The sequence below is a fragment of the Camelus bactrianus genome, chromosome 28 (genome assembly GCF_048773025.1).
Source record: "Camelus bactrianus isolate YW-2024 breed Bactrian camel chromosome 28, ASM4877302v1, whole genome shotgun sequence".
Taxonomy (NCBI): domain Eukaryota; kingdom Metazoa; phylum Chordata; class Mammalia; order Artiodactyla; family Camelidae; genus Camelus; species Camelus bactrianus.
Window position 1 is genome coordinate 3,006,166 of NC_133566.1, and position 16,786 is coordinate 3,022,951.

At 52.4% G+C, this 16,786-nt stretch overlaps 1 pseudogene; it reads right to left on the bottom strand.

Moving 5' to 3' along the window:
• Window positions 1-1,507: 1,507 nt before the first annotated feature.
• LOC141575401 (immunoglobulin heavy constant gamma 1-like) lies at window positions 1,508-5,901 on the bottom strand (annotated as a pseudogene).
• Window positions 5,902-16,786: the final 10,885 nt, after the last annotated feature.

A 16,786-nucleotide genomic window follows, 5' to 3' on the forward strand; every position in this document is an offset into this window, starting at 1 on the left:
TTCCTGGAGTGTTTCCTGTGAAGGGCAGACAGCTGTGGCTCCTGTGTCTGCCCTCTGGGGAGTGCTGTGTCTCCTACAACCCGGGACCTGAGACTGTTCCTTTGAGATGGAACCACCAGGAGGGACTGGAGCTCAGGGTCTGGCCTCCCGGGAGGACCGAGTCCTGACTCCGTCCCTGCACCCTTGGCAGCCGGTGGGCACAGTGGCCTTCACGCTCCTCGACCTGGGACGTGCTGCTCCAGGACGGGAGGCAATCATTTCTGTGGTTCCAACCCGACTGTGCTGCGTGTTACAGCAGCCGTGCTGACCAGGCGTCCAACACCTGGGACTTGCTGCTGACTCTGCACCCCAGGGAACCCCAGGGATGGGTGTGGTCGGGGGAGAGCTGGGGCCTGGGGCTGGGAGGGTGTGGAGGGCGGCCAGGCTGTGGAGTCACCAGGGGAGGGGCCGCAACATAGAGCGATTCCCAGAGAGCTATGGAACGGTAAAGGATGCTTTATTGTCTCCACAACCCAAAACATGACAAGCCAGAGTCTCCCAACAAAAAACCCAAACCAAAGATAAACAGCGCAGAAAGTTCATGGGCTCCAGACATTTAGAAAGGATGCACAGCTTCCCAAGCCAGGCCTGGCGTGACCTCTGGCTGTAGCACCCCCCCCCTCCCCTGCCACCGCCTGGCACTGGGGCCTGCCCCTCCCCATCCAGGGACAAGACAGGAGAGGCCCAGGGGTCTCGGGCCGGGACGCCAGGCTGTCGGGCTCCCTCCTCCCGGGGCTCGCCTCTCAACCCACTGCCCAGTGCAGGGGAGCTCCTGCTGAAGGTGTCTCAGGCCGCTGGCCACAGGGCAGGCTGGCTGCGGCCACTGCCCTGTTTTGCCAGTGTCCATATTTCTGTGTCCAGCGAGGCTGTGTCTTGCCCGTGGGGGACCCGGTCACCAGGCCCGTCCCTGGGAAGCTGGAGTGGGGAGACCTCACCCCCTTCCTGGCAGGCCTGGCTCCTGTAGGGGCCATGGGCCCTGGCCCTTCTCAGAGCTGAGTACTTGGCTGACCGTTGGTGGCACATCCAAAAGCCTCCCTGCTGTGAGACGTTGGCCAGGGCTGCATATGTTCCCACCAAGGATCTGACACAGGTGCCTCCCCTTGGGGACCCTGCTTGATGACCAACCTGATGGTGTCCACAGAGCAATCCCTGCCCACTGCCCTGGGATGCCAGCCTCCTGCTCATCCAAGGGAACCCCAGGGTGCCCCGGGCACTCCCGGTGAGGACAGGCAGACCCCTCAGCTCAGGTTGGTGGTACCACCTGCTGTCCACTTGGTCCCCTGAAGGTGGGCAGGGTGCAGGGTGTGGTCGGTGGTGGCCGTGAGGTCCGAGGATGGAGATGCGGGTGAGCACGGCTGAGAGATCAGAGCTGGCAGGGCAGCGGGCGGAGTAGTGGCTGAGCAGCTCGGAGTGATGAACGAGGTACCTCTGGGGCCTGGGGTGGCCGTGGACACCCCCAGAGGGCACGCTAGGCCCCCTGCCCGATCACGTTTCTGTGGTCTGGGACGATTGTCCACTTCAGCTCCACCACCGAGGAGAAGATCCACTTCACCTGCAGGGACGGCAGGTGTGGGCACAGCCAGGGCCCTCGTGCCAGCTGCCCGCAAGGACCTGGCCTCCCAGCCCGGGGACTGCCGGCCGCGAGTGTACTCGGGTGGGGTGGCGCGAGGACTCCATGGGCACAGCCAGGGACAGGGAGGTCCCGACAGGGACAGAGAGAGACAGTGAGAGAACAGAATGAAATGGAGAGACAGAGGACAGTGGACAGAAAGGACAAGAGGGGAGAGTGAGGAGACAGTGACGGGATTGTGAGGGGACAGGAAGGGGACAGGGAGGGACATGGAGGGACAGGGAGTGGACAGGTAAGGGGGACTGTGCGGGCACTGTGTGGGGACAGCAGGGACAGCTGGCCTGGCCCGCCCACCTTAAAGAGGGTCACTGTGGCACTGTAGCACACGCTGAGCAGGAAGAGGGTGATGAAGATGGAGATGGTGGTCCACAGCCCATCCAGCTCCCCGCTCTGGGCCTCGGCACAGCTCTCTTCCTCCAGGAGTGGCTCTGGATGGGGAGGGGGTGGTCAGCTCTGTGGCTGCCCGTCACGTGCCAGGGCAGGGTCAGTGGCACCTGGGGGTGGGTCTGTCTGTGACAGGGTGGGTGGGGCACTAGGATCCCCTTAGGGGGCTGGATCAATGGTTCCCTGAGGTCAATCCCTGGGTACTGACCTCATGTCCCCCATTCCTCCAGCTTGGGCCTCAGTCGTGGCCGGACTCCTTGGGCCCAGATCTTGGCCTGGCCAGTGCGTGTCCCTCATCGTCTCCTCTGCGGTGACTTTCATGGGGTCCTCTGGGGAGAGGGTGCCCTGACCCCTGCCTTCCCTCCCACCGGAGGCCAGGCCTAGACGGCAGGGGTCTGCAGAGCAGGTCTGTGGTGGGTCCTACTGCAGGGAAGGGCGGAGGCAACCTTGGGGTGTCCCTGTGTGCCCGAGGGGGTGGGGTGGGCGTGCTAGGGACCAGTGGGGTGTTGGGTCTCTGTCTGTTGAGGAGGGGGTGCAGGTGTCCTGGGGAGAGGAGGGGTGGGGGTCTGAGCTGGCCAGTGTGGTCAGAGTGTGGTCAGTGCTGCTGGGGCTTTGAGGAGTTGGGACCAAGCTGGTGTCCACAGAGGGTTCATGAGACCCGGCTCCAGGCTCTGGTCTGGCCCCGGGTCGATACCCTGTTGAGGACCCAGTGAGCAAGGCTGGCTTGTGTGCACTTGTGTGGTTGTGCCCTTGTGTGCAGTTGCACAGGCACGTGCGTGTGCGAGAGTCTGCAGGTGGATGAGGGGTGTGCAGGCTGGTGTGCTCCATGAGAGGGCTTGTTTCCTGTGGGCCTGGGTGAGTGTCCCCTCGAGGTTACAGATCTGGCCCCGAGCACCTCGCCTGCGGGAAGGTGAGGCCTGATCTCCGTGTGTCCTGGGAGCAGGAGGCCTGTGCCCCCATCGCCGGCCAGGCGTGGCTCCCATGTTGACAGGGTGTCAGCACGTGGACCCTCGAGGCCCCGGGGATGGGAACTGCGGGGACAAGGACCTGCCACTGTCCCACAGTTGGGCTTGGACAGAGGTGGGAGGAACCGTGCACCTCATTTCCGTGAGGGTCCCTGGGAGGCTCTACCAGTCCCCTCTACACGCTCCAGCCTGAGTAGGTGCTGGCCAGACCCTGGACCCTGGGGAGCGGCTGCCTCTGGCAGAGCCCCTCTCTGGCCTCGGGCTGCTGCCTGCCTTCATTGGCACCAAGTTTGTCCTCAGAGCCTGGCCTGCCCCCGCCTCCCGCAGGCCCGGCGGGCGCCGGAGCTCTGCACAGAAAGAACCATGACAGTGTTGCAGGGCCCCAGGGAGGTACTGGGTGTTTTATTTCATGCTGGCCCGGGAGGTATGTACACAGGGGTGGGGCTCAGGCGTCCATGCGGGACCCTGAGAGCCTTGGGGGGGGGTTCGCTTGGGTGCCGGGGTGAGGCTCATTTACCCGGAGACTGGGAGATGGATTTCTGGGTGGAGTGATCTGGGTAGAGCCTCGTGCATCACCACACAGGTGAAGCCTTCTCCCCGCTGCCACGTGTTCTTTCCCACCAAGAGTTTGCTGTAGAGGAAGTAGGTCCTGGCGTTGTCCGGCTGGGGCAGCATGGTGGCGTAGGCGCCCTCTGCCTCCGGCCGCCCGTTCCTCTGCCACTCAGCGTTGATGTCAGGTGGGTAGAAGCCTTTGATCAGGCAGGTTACGCTCACGGTGTCCTTGGCCAGGTCTTCCTGGTGTGGGGCCAGGGTGTACACCTGCGGCTCCCGGGCCTGCCCTGTGGGGACAGGTGTGTCTGCGAGCATGACGGTCACTCCGAGCAGCCCCAAAGGACCCTCCCGCACCCGTTGTCCATCCCACCTTTGGCCTTGGAGATGGTCCTCTCGATGGGGACCGGGAGAGCTTTGTTGTTGACCTTGCACTTGAACTCCTTCCCCGTCAGCCAGTCCTGGTGCTGGATGGGCAGGACGCTGACCACGCGGTACATGCTGTTGAACTGTTCCTCCTTTGGCTTTGTCTCAGCCGTGTGTACCTCTGTGTCATCCACGGACAAGCTGAACTCAATCTCAGGGTCTTCCTTACCCACGTCCACCACAAGGCACGTGACCTCAGGTGTTCAGGTGCTGGAGAGGACGTCCTTGGGTTTCGGGGGGAAGATGAAGACCGTGGGCCCTCCAAGGAGCTCAGGGGCTGGAGGGGGAAACAAGATGTGGGTCAGCACTTGGACGGGCCTCCTGTAGGGCACACGTTTCCCTCATCAGGCGGGGCCTGGTGTCTGGTCACTTCCTTGCGATGGAGGGTGTAGCCTGGCTCCCTTACCTGGGCATTTGGGACACTGGGAGCTATGGTCTTCGCTGTGGAGCGCTGCAGAGAGAACAGATGAGGGGTTACTGTGGGCGGGAGATGGCCCTGGGTGGAGTTTAGGTCAGGGACAGGTTGTGGAAGGTGCAGATCGGCACCAGTTCTGTGGGTTAGAGTTGTCCAGCCTGGGCCCACCTTGAACCTGGTGGAAACACCCAGAGGACCCCTCACATAGCCTGGGAGGCCTTCAGGTGAGGAGACCGCATCTCCTCTGATACCCTGGGCCGAGGTCGCCATCCTGGCATGTGGTTCGAGCCGGGAGGAGGGCTGACCTCGGTCCTGTCTGGGAGTGGACGCCCTCCCTGAGGCCTGTCCTCTTGCCCACACGCTTGTCCGCCTTGGTGCTGCTGGCCGGGTGGGCTACGTTGCAGATGAAGGTCTTGCCGGCCGAGCTGCTGGCGGGCATTGTCGCCAAGCTGCTGAGGGAGTAGAGACCCGAGGACATGAGAATGGACGGGAAGGTGTGGATGCCGCTGGACGGGGCGCCCGAGTTCCAGGTCACCGTCACCGGCTCAGGGATGTAGCCCCAGACCAGGCAGCCAAAGGCCACCGTGGAGCCAGGCGTGTCCCAGCATCCAGCAGTCGGAGGATAGACCGATGGGGCCTTGGTGGAGGCTGCAAGAAAGTAGGCCGTGTGACCATCGGGGCTTCACCCCTGGGAGGGTCCAAGCAGGGTGTCACGTGCCCAGGTCTGGGCACCCCTGAGCCCAGCACCCACGTGCTTCCAGAATGTCTGCAAACCAGCTGGCCGGCAGGGCCCTCACCACCTGAGGCCTCGTGCCTCTGCAGCTGTGGGTCAGAGCTGGGTGATCACCTGGGTGACAGCCCCCCAGGTCCCTAACCTCCTGCAAGTGCCTGGACTGACTGAGCCCTGTGTCTGAGTCCTGACCAGTGCTGCCTGCTCCCGGCCAGCATCCGCTGGTCCCCTGAGCTCACCGTCCTGCTGCCCCAGCCCGGCCCTGCCCTGGGTGAGCGGGCCTGTCCTTGGCGTGGTGGGCCTCCACCACCCAGAAGCCTGCTCGTGGCCCCTTGCCTGGCCTGCTGTTTGCCCTCCGGGCCCTTGTCTTCTGGGTCAGCTCTGCAGCCAGAGCACCTGGGCCCTGGGCTCTGGGCCCTGGCCCCCCCGGGCTCTGTCCCTGCAGGCCTCCTCCTTGGCCCCCCCCTTTCATCCCTGTGGCCTCAGCCCGGCTGCGAGTCTGTGCCTTGGGGAGCTCCGGTCCCTCTTCTGGACCTCCAGCTGCAGCCCCTCGGCTCACTTCCCCCTCCCACCAGGGCCTCTGACCCCACCCCAGCTCATGGCTCTCAGGTCCCTGCTTTCCTTCTGCCCTTGTCCTTCCTCAGTCCAGCTCATCCCTCAGCACAGTTTGGAGCCCCACACTGCCCCCACCTTCCTCGCCTGTTCGGTGCCAGCAGCCCGGGCACATCCCTGGCCGGGCCTGTCTCCTCTCACCGTGACCCATCTGCTCTGCTCCGTCTGGCAGCCCAGCTCAGGCCCTGAACGAGCCCCACGCTTTCCTTCCCTCTGGGGGGTCCAGGGTCTGTTTCACCCCACCAGGCTATGGCACGTCCACCCCTCCTTTCCCAGCCCGCCACAGGCCCTTGAGCCCAAGGACTGGGGCCCATCGGGTCACCTCAGGGGTGACCCCTCTCCTTCATTCCCACAAAACTCCCTCTCTCCACCCCAGGACGCCATCCGGCCAGCCCCTCAGGGGCTCAAGGGTCCTGCTGTCCCAGGAGCCCTCAGCTGGGCCTGCTCAGCTACTCAGACCTTAGTTCAAACTCTCTGCCATGTCCCTGCCCTCCTGGTGCAGCCCCCTGCTCACCTACACCGTCTCTGACCCTTGTCCCTGGAGCTACAGGCCTTGAACAGCCCCAGCCCCTCTGGCCGGCCCCAGAGCCCTCAGCCTAGTTCAGATCCAGTCCGGGAATTTCTTTCCCAGGACTGGCTTTGCTCTTTGGATTTCCTGGGTCAGCTGCTTGCCCTCCCAGCCCCTTGTCCACCTGCACAAGCCCTACCTGCTTCCTGGAGATGCTGGAGCGGCCGCCCTGCCCTCCCAGCCCCTGCTCATCCGCACATGCTCTACTTGCTTTCTCCATGTTCCTGAGAAGCCCCCTGCCTTCCTGGTCTTCAGTCGCCTGCTCACCTGTGGCCTCCCTGAGCTTTGTCCCTGGGGTGCTGGCCCTTAGCAGCCCGTGCCTTCTTACCTGCCGCAGGTCACCCCCCTCGTTCCACTCTGCTCCTGGGCCCTTCTCCCTGGAGCTGCTAGGTGCCCCTCCCTTTCTGGGCAGCTGACCCTGGCAGAGTCTCTGTTCCACCCTGGTCCCCTCCCAGCAGAGCTCCTGGCCCTTGGGTACCTTAAGCCTCTTCTTTGCTCCCTGAGCCCCCAGAAGTCTCCCCTGTTCCTTAGTTCCCTCCAGGTGCTGGTCTGCATCTCTGCACCCACCTGCTCCCACCTCCTAGTCCTGACCTGCGCCCTGGCTCCCATCGCCCCTCCTGTAGCCAGTGGAGCTGGTGTGCAGCCCCTGTACTGCCAGCTCCGAGCTCTCAGGAACCCAGGCCAGTCCTGTGTCTCTGGCACAACTAGCCCAGTGCAGCCCGGGGCAGGCTTCTGCCCACTGATCGGGATACGCTCCCTGAAGGCCTGGCAGCCCAGCTCAGCTCAGTTGGCCTCTGATGCGCCAGCTCTGTTGGAGAGGGCGAGCCCCTGCCAGGGATCCCTCATCCTTGTGCTGGGTGGGCAGCACGACCCCTGGGCAGCTTGCCTTCCCCCGTGCTGGCTCAGGTGCTCCTGGACCCTCTGTGGGGTCCCGTCCCTGAGGTGATGTCTCCCCTTAATTGACCCCCGCACTCTGTCTTCCCTGACTCTCCTGTACCCTCTTTGTGGTCCCTGAGGTGGAATCTCCCCTTCATTGCCCCCATTAACTCTGTCTGTCCCTGTCCTCCTCAACCTTCTGTGGGGTCCCGGCCCTGAGGTGGGGTCTCCCTTTCACTGCCCCCTTGCACTCTCTCTGTCCCTGTTCCTCCTGGAGCCTCTGTGGTGTCCCGTCTCTGAGTTGGGGTCTCCCCTTCATTTCCCCCCTTCACTCTGTCTGTCCCTGTCCTACTGGACACTCTGTGGGGTCCTGTCCCTAAGGTGGGGGTCTCCCTTTCATTTCCACCCTGCACTGTATGTCCCTGTCCATCCTGGACATTCTGTGGGGTCCCTAAGGCCTGGAACCTGGGTCAGAACACACCAGACCCCACCTCAGGAATGGGACCCGACAAAGGTTCCAGGAGGGACAGGGACAGACAGAGTTCAGGGGGGCAATGAAGGGGAGACCCCACCTCAGGGACAGGACTCCACAGAGTGTACAGGAGGTGCAGGGACTTAGTGCAGGGGGTAATCAAAGGGAGACACCCACCTCAGGGATGGGACTCCAAGAGGGTCCAGGAGGGACAGGGACAGACAGAGTGCAGGGGGGTAATGAAGGGGAGACCCCAACTCAGGGACAGGACCCCAGAGATGTTTGTACATCTTTAAGCAGAGGAAAGATAATGGCCACGTATGATTTCAGGCAAGACTACTGATTTGCAGTCTCTTCAGGAAATTGTAGTGTTTCCGAGGACAATATTCCTAGTCAAAATAGATTAAGCCTGAAGCCAAAGTGATGACCACAGTCAAAGCTAATGATACTGTATGTTTAGTTGGAAACAACTGGAGGAGAAATAAGTTATCATAGCAGACAGTTGACCCTATAATCCCTCTTTATTCTCTGGACCTTATCAGCAGTGGGATGGAAAAAAATAAAGTTTTCTGAGTCCATTGTATCTGTAGATAGGGCAGAAAAGCACTTCACTATGGTGAAGTGGAGTTTAGGGTAGGAGGAGATGTGTTTTAGTGGAATACTTGCTCTTACCCACCCAGTTTCAGATTTTTAAAGACTGCAAGGCAATCCTACACCATTGTCCTAGATACAGAAAGAGGATGGTGTCTGCTCACTGTTAGCCACAGACATAGCAGCTTGACAGAGGAGCCAGGAGAGAAAGGCTTCTCTAATAAATATGAGGAACTGTTAAGATTATTAGACCACCAGCAATTCCACTTCTGGGTATATACCCACAAGAACTGTAAGAAGAAACTTAAAGAGGTATTTGAACACCCATGTTCATAGCATTTATTTTCCACAATGTCCCCATGAGTGTGAGCACTACGGGTATACTCTTTTGAGATTTAGCCAAATTAACCACTGGGTTTAGCCATGGAACCTGTGAGTGCCAGAAGAGCTAGAATTTGAACTCAGGATGTCTGATGAGCCCACTGGTTCTCAAACATTGGTGTACATGAGAATCACCTGGAGGGCTCATTAAGCCGTAGATTGCTGGGCTCCACCTTCAGAGTTTCACTGGCTCTGGGGTGGGGCCCAAAGATTTGCATTTCTAACAAGTTCACAGATAATACTCATGTTGATGATCGGGTACCCACTTTGAGAATCAGTGTAGTAGCCTCCCTGTCTTCTTATGCACTACAAGATAACAGTAGAAGGAATTGCTCTGTCCAAAAGGAATCCAGGGGAATGACACAGGGTAAGTGATGTGTTGGAAGGAGCAGCTTGGGGAGGGGGATAAGGAGCAGAGTTCACTACCCTTTTTCAGCTGTATTGCCCTCTCTGCTATAATACAGGGGCAGCTGCTAATGTCCATGAGTAAGGTGTGAGTTTTGAGGTGTGTTTCCCTGGAAGGAAGGGACAAAGACTGAGAGTCATGTGTTCTCATGAGTCTCCTCCCTCCAGTCTATCTAAATATTCTATATCCTTCAAGCTTAAGATGAAATCCCATCTAAGGTTGATCTCTTGGTTTTCACAACCCAGATTGTTCTTAGACTCAGTGTTACACAGGTTAGAAATGACTAATCTCTAATTGATTTATGTGTTTTTTATTTCTTCTCTGGTTAGTTTAAAAGTTTTTTGAGGTCAACGATAGCGGCTTATGGTTTTAGCCACGAGGACTTCCAGTGTAGCTAAAACAGTCTTGGACTAGCTGTATAATCGATGATTATTGAAAAAATTAGTTCAATTAGTTAGAGATTACCATTACATCAAAACTAATAAAAATTAGAATAAGTATATATGAATATAATGAAGATATTGCAGAATGCTAAATGTTGGTTAGATGCTGGCCATCCTGCTGTTAGTCCCAGTGATGACTTTGGAGGAAACAGAGGCACCCCTGTTCAAGACACCTAACTGGCATCCATCCAAATCTAAGAAGCATACATGGGAATGGTGAACCCTGGAGTTGTGCAGTATACACCTTTGCACAGTTCTAAGACATGGCCCTACATATGGGGTGGATCATATAGGTTCACTGCTCCATTCCAAGGCAGGTGGTGGTCTTAATAAATACTAGTCCTAACAGCTCTCCCATATGCGGTACATATATGTATACCTGGATACACAACTCTATAATTTTCTAATCCTTGGTCTTTATCCTCCATTGCATTTATTAATCAGTGCCCCAAGGGTAAAGACCATGTCTTATCTTTGTACCCCTCGTATCTAGGGAAGTCTACTGCATGTCATAGGCCCTGACAATAACTGTTTGTTGAATAAAATAATAAGTGAACAAACATAAATGGTCATTGTCAGGTGATTTGAAGTTCTAGATATGATTATATAGTAAAATGCTTTGAAATTGCTTGAAGATATAGCAAGGCGATAGGCAAGTTCGAGGGATAAAAGGTTAATGGTGCCATCTGAGTTTTGGTAGTCTTCCTTTGCAGAGTCCTCCAGTTTTCTTAGCATTCTCATCAGTGATCCAGACAGCAGATGAATGGTGTTTCCTCCTCTTCCACTTGAGAAAATTGCCCTTATCCCAGTTACATAAATTTCACAATTTTGAGTTTTTTCCTTGATGATTTTCCCAGATTGGGACACCTGTTCTTCAAACAATTGTGATGTTCATGTTGAAGGTCTTTATGGGATTATTCCATCTGAGAAATTACTATGAAAATGTAATAACAAAGCTCCTAAGTGCCTTATTCTCTTGACCATACTCCTTCATTTGACTTCCTAAAAATTCCTACTTTCCCTTGGCCTTTGTGGTAGCCATCAGTGCTGGCACCAGGTTTTGTCAGTATCTATCCCCCTATACCAGCATATGGCCCTGGAAGTTAGGCGGGCCATGTGGCTTGCTCTGGCCAATGAAATGTGAGTAGGAGGCACATGAGTCACTTCTAGGTGGAAGCTTTAAGAGCCAGTGTGTGTTTCCCTACTGTATCCTCCCCATTGTGCCGATGATGGGTCAGACTGAAGCCTCGATCTGCTCAAGATCTCCAAGTAATTTCTGTGAGTAATATATCCACATTTATTATTAATGAGAAGTCAAAATGATCAGAGGAAATGTTTCTTCGAAGTGCCTTGGCGAAATAACTGGCTTAGAGTGTATGTTTCAACTTCCCCCCTATTCTCTGAAGACGTTACTTCATAGTGCATTATGATCTGTGGGAGCAAGGGCGGCTTCAAAGGCCTGTGCAGGGTCAGCAGTCCTTCCCTAGAGTAAACATAAGTCTACTATGTCTTTGATTCGTGCCCTTCACAGCCATCAGTCCCTGTCATTGTTAGAGACCCTAGACTCACAGTCAGAATTACAAGCTTTGCTCAGATGAAAGGCTCTTATTCCTCAATCCAAACAGTTATCTGAGAGTTGCCTCTGTTCCCTAGTCCTTCTTAGCTAGGTTATCCTTTGTCTCTCTTTTATTCTTGATTTTTCCGCATTAGCTCCCTGCACAGAGGCCCATTGTTATCTTTTATTTACCCATATCCAGAGCTGGGCTGTGGTGGATACCCCAAAAGTACGGTGACTGTCTAACCATTGGACTTTGCGGCTACTGATCTTGCCTTGTCCCCTTGGCTTTGGAGCCAGGACTAAGCTTGGACAAAGTATAAGTTGGTTAACTTTGTTCTCAGATCCACACACCCCTCTTCATGCTTGGGTGACAACACTGCATTAGGCTACTGGGGATTGAATCTTGCGCTATATTTACTAGCTGTATGACCTTGGGTAGATGGCCTAAAATCTCTGAACTGCAGTTTCCTGAAGCGCGCTGGTCACAACAGAGCATGCACACCTCGGCATGGCTCTGTCTTCTCTACTTGCTGATGTGTGTAGAACAGCTCTTCTGAAATAATAAACACTTCATTTCTTTTTGAAAACAAAGTTTTTAAAAGGATATCAGCGGGTGCCGGTGATACGAATAAAGGAAAAGTAATGAGCTCTAAGATTGTGATGGTTCTTAGAAAATCGTCTGAAATTTGGAATAAGTGGAAAGTGGAACATTCACCTGGGCCATGCCCAATACCGATGAAGGAACTAGTCCACTACACACACTCTGTGGAGAAAGGAAAATGTGATTTGTGAAATTGTTTTAGTAAAGATTCCAGCTAGCACAAAAATTGCTTACCAAGTGAGACATCAAACTGTAGTGAAAGCTGGAAACGCAAAAGTGCTGTGAGACTGCGCAGGGAGTGTGAGTCTCGATGGAACGGGGATGTGGGAGAGAGCGAGGGGCCTGTCTGAACGTTTATATTCACAGACTGAGGGATTTGTGTAAGGTGTCAGGAATGCGCCTGTCCAAAGACAAGGGTCAGTTTTGCTCTGCTGGCTTGTGTTGGCCTCTGCATTTGTCGATGGCCTGCTTGAGGGAAGGATTCTGTATTCATTACTGCTCTCTCTCCAAATGAGCCCAGTGCCTGGCACGTGGTAGGTGTTGAGTGTTGAGTGAGTATTCAGGGAGTGAGTCACTGAGTGGATCCATCTCAGAAAACAGGTTCTGAGAACCAAACAGACAGCAGATAGGAAGTTTGTGGTCAATTATAACCGCAGAGTTTCTTCCTAGGAACAGGGTGGGTGGGGGCATCTGGACTAAGGAAGCCCTCCCTGAGGCATTCCAGCTGGGAAGTTTGGAGTTCTGCAGGGACCCTGAATCCAGCATTGCAAAGGCTTACTTGTTCCATTGGTGAAGATGCGGGAGAAGGTGGATTAGAGACCCCTGGCTGAGCCAACCAGAAGGTTGGAGGACAGCCACAGCTTTGTGGGAAGCATGGAGGCAAACTGGTGCCCAACCCTCTGAGGCCTCAGAGGGGAACTCCCCCTGCCTTGGGGATTAAGTTCTCTGCATTTAGAACACATTGAAAAATCCTTGGGTCCGGTACACAAGCCTCTTACCTAGATATGACAGTGATGACTTATTGAGCACTTCCATTATGCTAAGTGTTTTATTTACCTCACCAATTTAATTCTCACAATAACCCCAAAGGTGGGTACCCTTATTCTCATATTAAAGATGAGAACTGAGGGTTAGTAAGATTAAGCAACCACTATACCATAGATCAGAGATTCAAATCCATGCTGTATGACTGCAAAGTCACATGCCATCAACCACTAAGAAAAATTCCTAACTTTATTTTTAGGTTAGGGTGTGTGAGTGTGTGTGTAAATACAAAACATCCTCCTTCATTTTATGGTTCTCCTACAAATATTTGCTTCTATAACTCCTTAGGCATACCTGTAAATTTTTAGGGCTAGGAAGTTAGTTCCCAGAGCAGAGAGGCTTTATCATGGCTCCCATGATTTCTGCCTCCTGCTGTTCATATAATCCCTCCCCCTTGAGTGTAGGTAGGACCTGAGACTTGCTTCTAACCAATGGACTATGGCAAAGAGGATGGAGTGTCACTCGTGACTGTGTTGGGTTATTAAGTCCATCTTCCCAGTAGACTCACACCAAGGTCTCTTACTCTCCCTCTTACTGACTTTGAAGAAGCAAATTGCCATGAATCCTACAGTAGCAAGGAGATAAACTCAATAGCCTGAGGGAATTTGGAAGCAGATCTGTTTTCAGGCAAGCCTCTGATGAGAACTCAGCCTTGGCCAATATCTTGACTGCGGCCTCATGAGATCCTGAGCAGAGGACCCAGCTCAGCTGTGTCCAGACTCCTGACTCACAGGAACTATGAAATAATAAATGTGTGTTGTTTTAAGTCACTAAGTTTGTGTTAATTTGATACACAGCACAGAACACTAACACAGAGGTCATTGCTTGGGGGGAAAAAAACCCTGCTATTGGATGAGTAGGCAGACATGTACAAAGGGTTCAGAGGATGATGCAAGCCATTCTTGGGCTTTTTCCATTGAAGGAAATCAATCCATAAGAATCCTTTTCAGTGGGCGACAGGGACCTTTGTCTCTCTTCTGCCTCCTTTTGTTCTCTGCTGGCCCTCTCCTTCTCCGCAGGCCCTCTGGAGACCTACCTCTCAAACTCACAGTAGAGCTGGGCAGTGGAGGGAGGGTTCAAGTCTCTTCCACTCTGCCCACTGGAGGGTCATAAAAGAAAATGGCTTACCTGGTGCAGCCTCAGGTGGAGCAGCTACAGGAGGAACATCTTTCTCTCACAGATATTAATCACTTCTAACCATGCATTTCTCTGCATTTTTATACCAGGAGATGCTCTTTCCCTCTTCCCTGTTACCAAAGACCCCTTTCTATTATTTTAGTATAAACCAGAGTCCAAAAGAGTTGTGAGTTAATTCCCTCACCCCCAGGGGAAAGAAGAAAATTCCATCAGGCCTCCCCTCTTATCTGAAAGGAAAAAAAAAAAGGTTTATATTACTGAGAACAGGCAAATTGTAGGTTAAAGGCTAAATTCTTTTAGCTATAATGTAATAATAAAGCTTCTTTTTTTTTTTAAAGATCAAACAAAGCCTGTGCTTAAACCAGTTGCAGGTGCAAACACAATCACCATCCCTCTTGCTGTGGCATGTTTGTGCTGGCTGAAGTCTGAGGGAGTCTAAGACTGAACCGTGCAGGGGTTTGGGTGGAGGGATGATCATGAGCAGAGAGGCCAGTTGACCTATTTGACCTATTGACTGCCTACAAATTCCCTCCCTGCAAGCGAAACAATGGTGCCACCCACATTCCTCCCTCTGCTCAGTGAAGGGGCGAGGGGAAGAGTATGTATTTTGCCTGCTTTGTTGCAAGGAGGAAAGGGAGGGTTACTCTGTCCTAGATAAGGAGGCAAAGGTGGCATTCCTATATTTTTGTTGGATCTCTTTGCATGGACAACCTCACCTGTCAAAACATGATGAAAAATGCAACTGGAACAAAGAAGAAAGAGGCAGGAACCAGTGAGAAGATGGGTTGAACCAATCCAGGCCTTAAAACGCCATCTGTAATTTTGTTTTATAGCTGCTGACCTTACCATTTTGGGCTAAATTGTGTTTGTGAGTGTGGGTGTGTGTTCATATATCTATCTTTTATGGCTAACTAAGGAATCATTATATCTAGGCCAATAGATACTCTAACATACTGTCCTGTGTTCTAAATGAGTAACTTCTAGACAGTGAGGATCAGACATATTAACTTGCTTTCTGTAATATTTTTTGCCTCCTGACTATGTATCTAATATTTCTCAGCTTTTTTTTTTTAAGCTGTTGTTTTGTAAACAAAGTGCTTTCACAGAGTTACCTCATTTGGTGATGTGAACATTTGCTCATCCTCGTCTTCTCTAAGGATCCCTCAGAACTACTTCTCTTAACTTCCAGGTTCAGTCCAACACCATTGGGTCCCTCAGAATTGCATGATATCCAAGCCTGTCCATCCCTCGGGCTTTGCTCTCTGATTGGATTCCAAGTTCTCCCCACTCCCAGCACTTCTGGGATTCTGCAGCTGCCCTCCTGCCCATCACTCTGTGATCAGCTAATGCAACATTTTCTCCAAGTATTTCCTTACCCTGCTTGCCTTAACAGAGACCCAGAAGTCTCCTGAAGACATTTCTTCCCCTGCGGCCTCTTGGAGGGATAGCATAGCTTTCTGTGTCATTTATTTTCTTTTTTCTTTCTCATGTCCACTTGTACCTTAAGTTTGAGAAGTAGAAAAAGCATCCCCCTGGCTCCTTATTGGTGACTGCAAAGCATTTCTCTCCCTCCTTCCTGAAACTGCTCTCTCTTGCCCCTTCCTCCCACCTTGGACCTGTCATTTCCTTGACTTATTCTTATTACTGTTCATTGAAAGGAATTTACTTGAGCCCCTGACCTATGCACTTCCTCTCCACCCACTCCCACTGTCTTCCTGTGACCTCAGCTCTCACAGGTGACTTTCTCTATACCCAGGTCATTAACTCCCTCATCCCCCTCCACTCAGCTCAGCTACCCACCCTCTTGGCATCCCCTGAACCTTTTATTCACATCACCAGGAACTGCTTCCTTTCTGTAATCTCCAACCACTACCTCCTTTTTAGTAATCAGCTGACTTGCTTTGTAGCTACACTTATTTTACCTTAGCAGTAAAATCTACCATTTAGAAAGAATTATCCATAAGCTTCCCCTCATCTCCATTTTCTTCCTCATCCATCACAGAGTTCATATTCATCGACATCAGTCCCTTAAAAATAGTCTTGGCTCATTGGCCATTCATGGTCAAAAGTAAACCTTCACCTAAACCTCATACCTTATACAAAAATTAACTCAAAATGGACCATGGATTTAAATGTAAAATGTAAGCCTGTGAAACCTTTAGAAGATGACATAGAAGAGAGTCTTTGGGACATAGGACTTGATGAAGAGTTCTTCGATACATTACCAAAAGCACAATCCATAAAAGAAGAAATAGAAAAACCAGACTTCATCAGAATTTAAACGTTTTGCTCTGCAAAAGGCCATGTTGAGGATGAAAAGACAAATTAAAGCCTGGGAGAAATGCTTCCAAATCACATAATCTAACAAAGGACTAATATTTAGAATATATATGTAACTCTCAAGCTCAATATTGAAAAAATTCCAACTTGAAAATTCGCAAAAAAAAAATGATTTTTTACCAGAGAGGATATATGGATGGTAAATACGCATTTGAAAATATGTTCAACATTGTAAGCCAGTAAGGGAAATGTAAATTAAGACCATCACTTATCTAATACACGTATTAAAACAGCTAAAATAAAAAATAGTGACAACTGGGGGAGCATATAGCTCAGGGGGAGGGTGCATGTCTAGCATGCACAAGGTCCTGGGTTCAATCCCCAGTACCTTAAAAATAAATAAGTAAATAAACCTAATTACCTCCTCTCCAAAAAAAATTAAAATTAAATTAAAAAAATAGTGACAACATACTGATACAAATAGTTGAATAAATAAATAAATGGAAGAGAATAAATGAATCTCCTATCCAGAAATCCAAATAATTTCTGTAGGTACTCCACCCTGTAGAAGGTGGTACACGTAAGTGTGGGCTGCACGTGGTGACTTCCTCCCAAACAGCACATTGTGGAAAGGAGGGGCTGTGGGACAATCATCTTACAACAGGGAAAATAACAAACA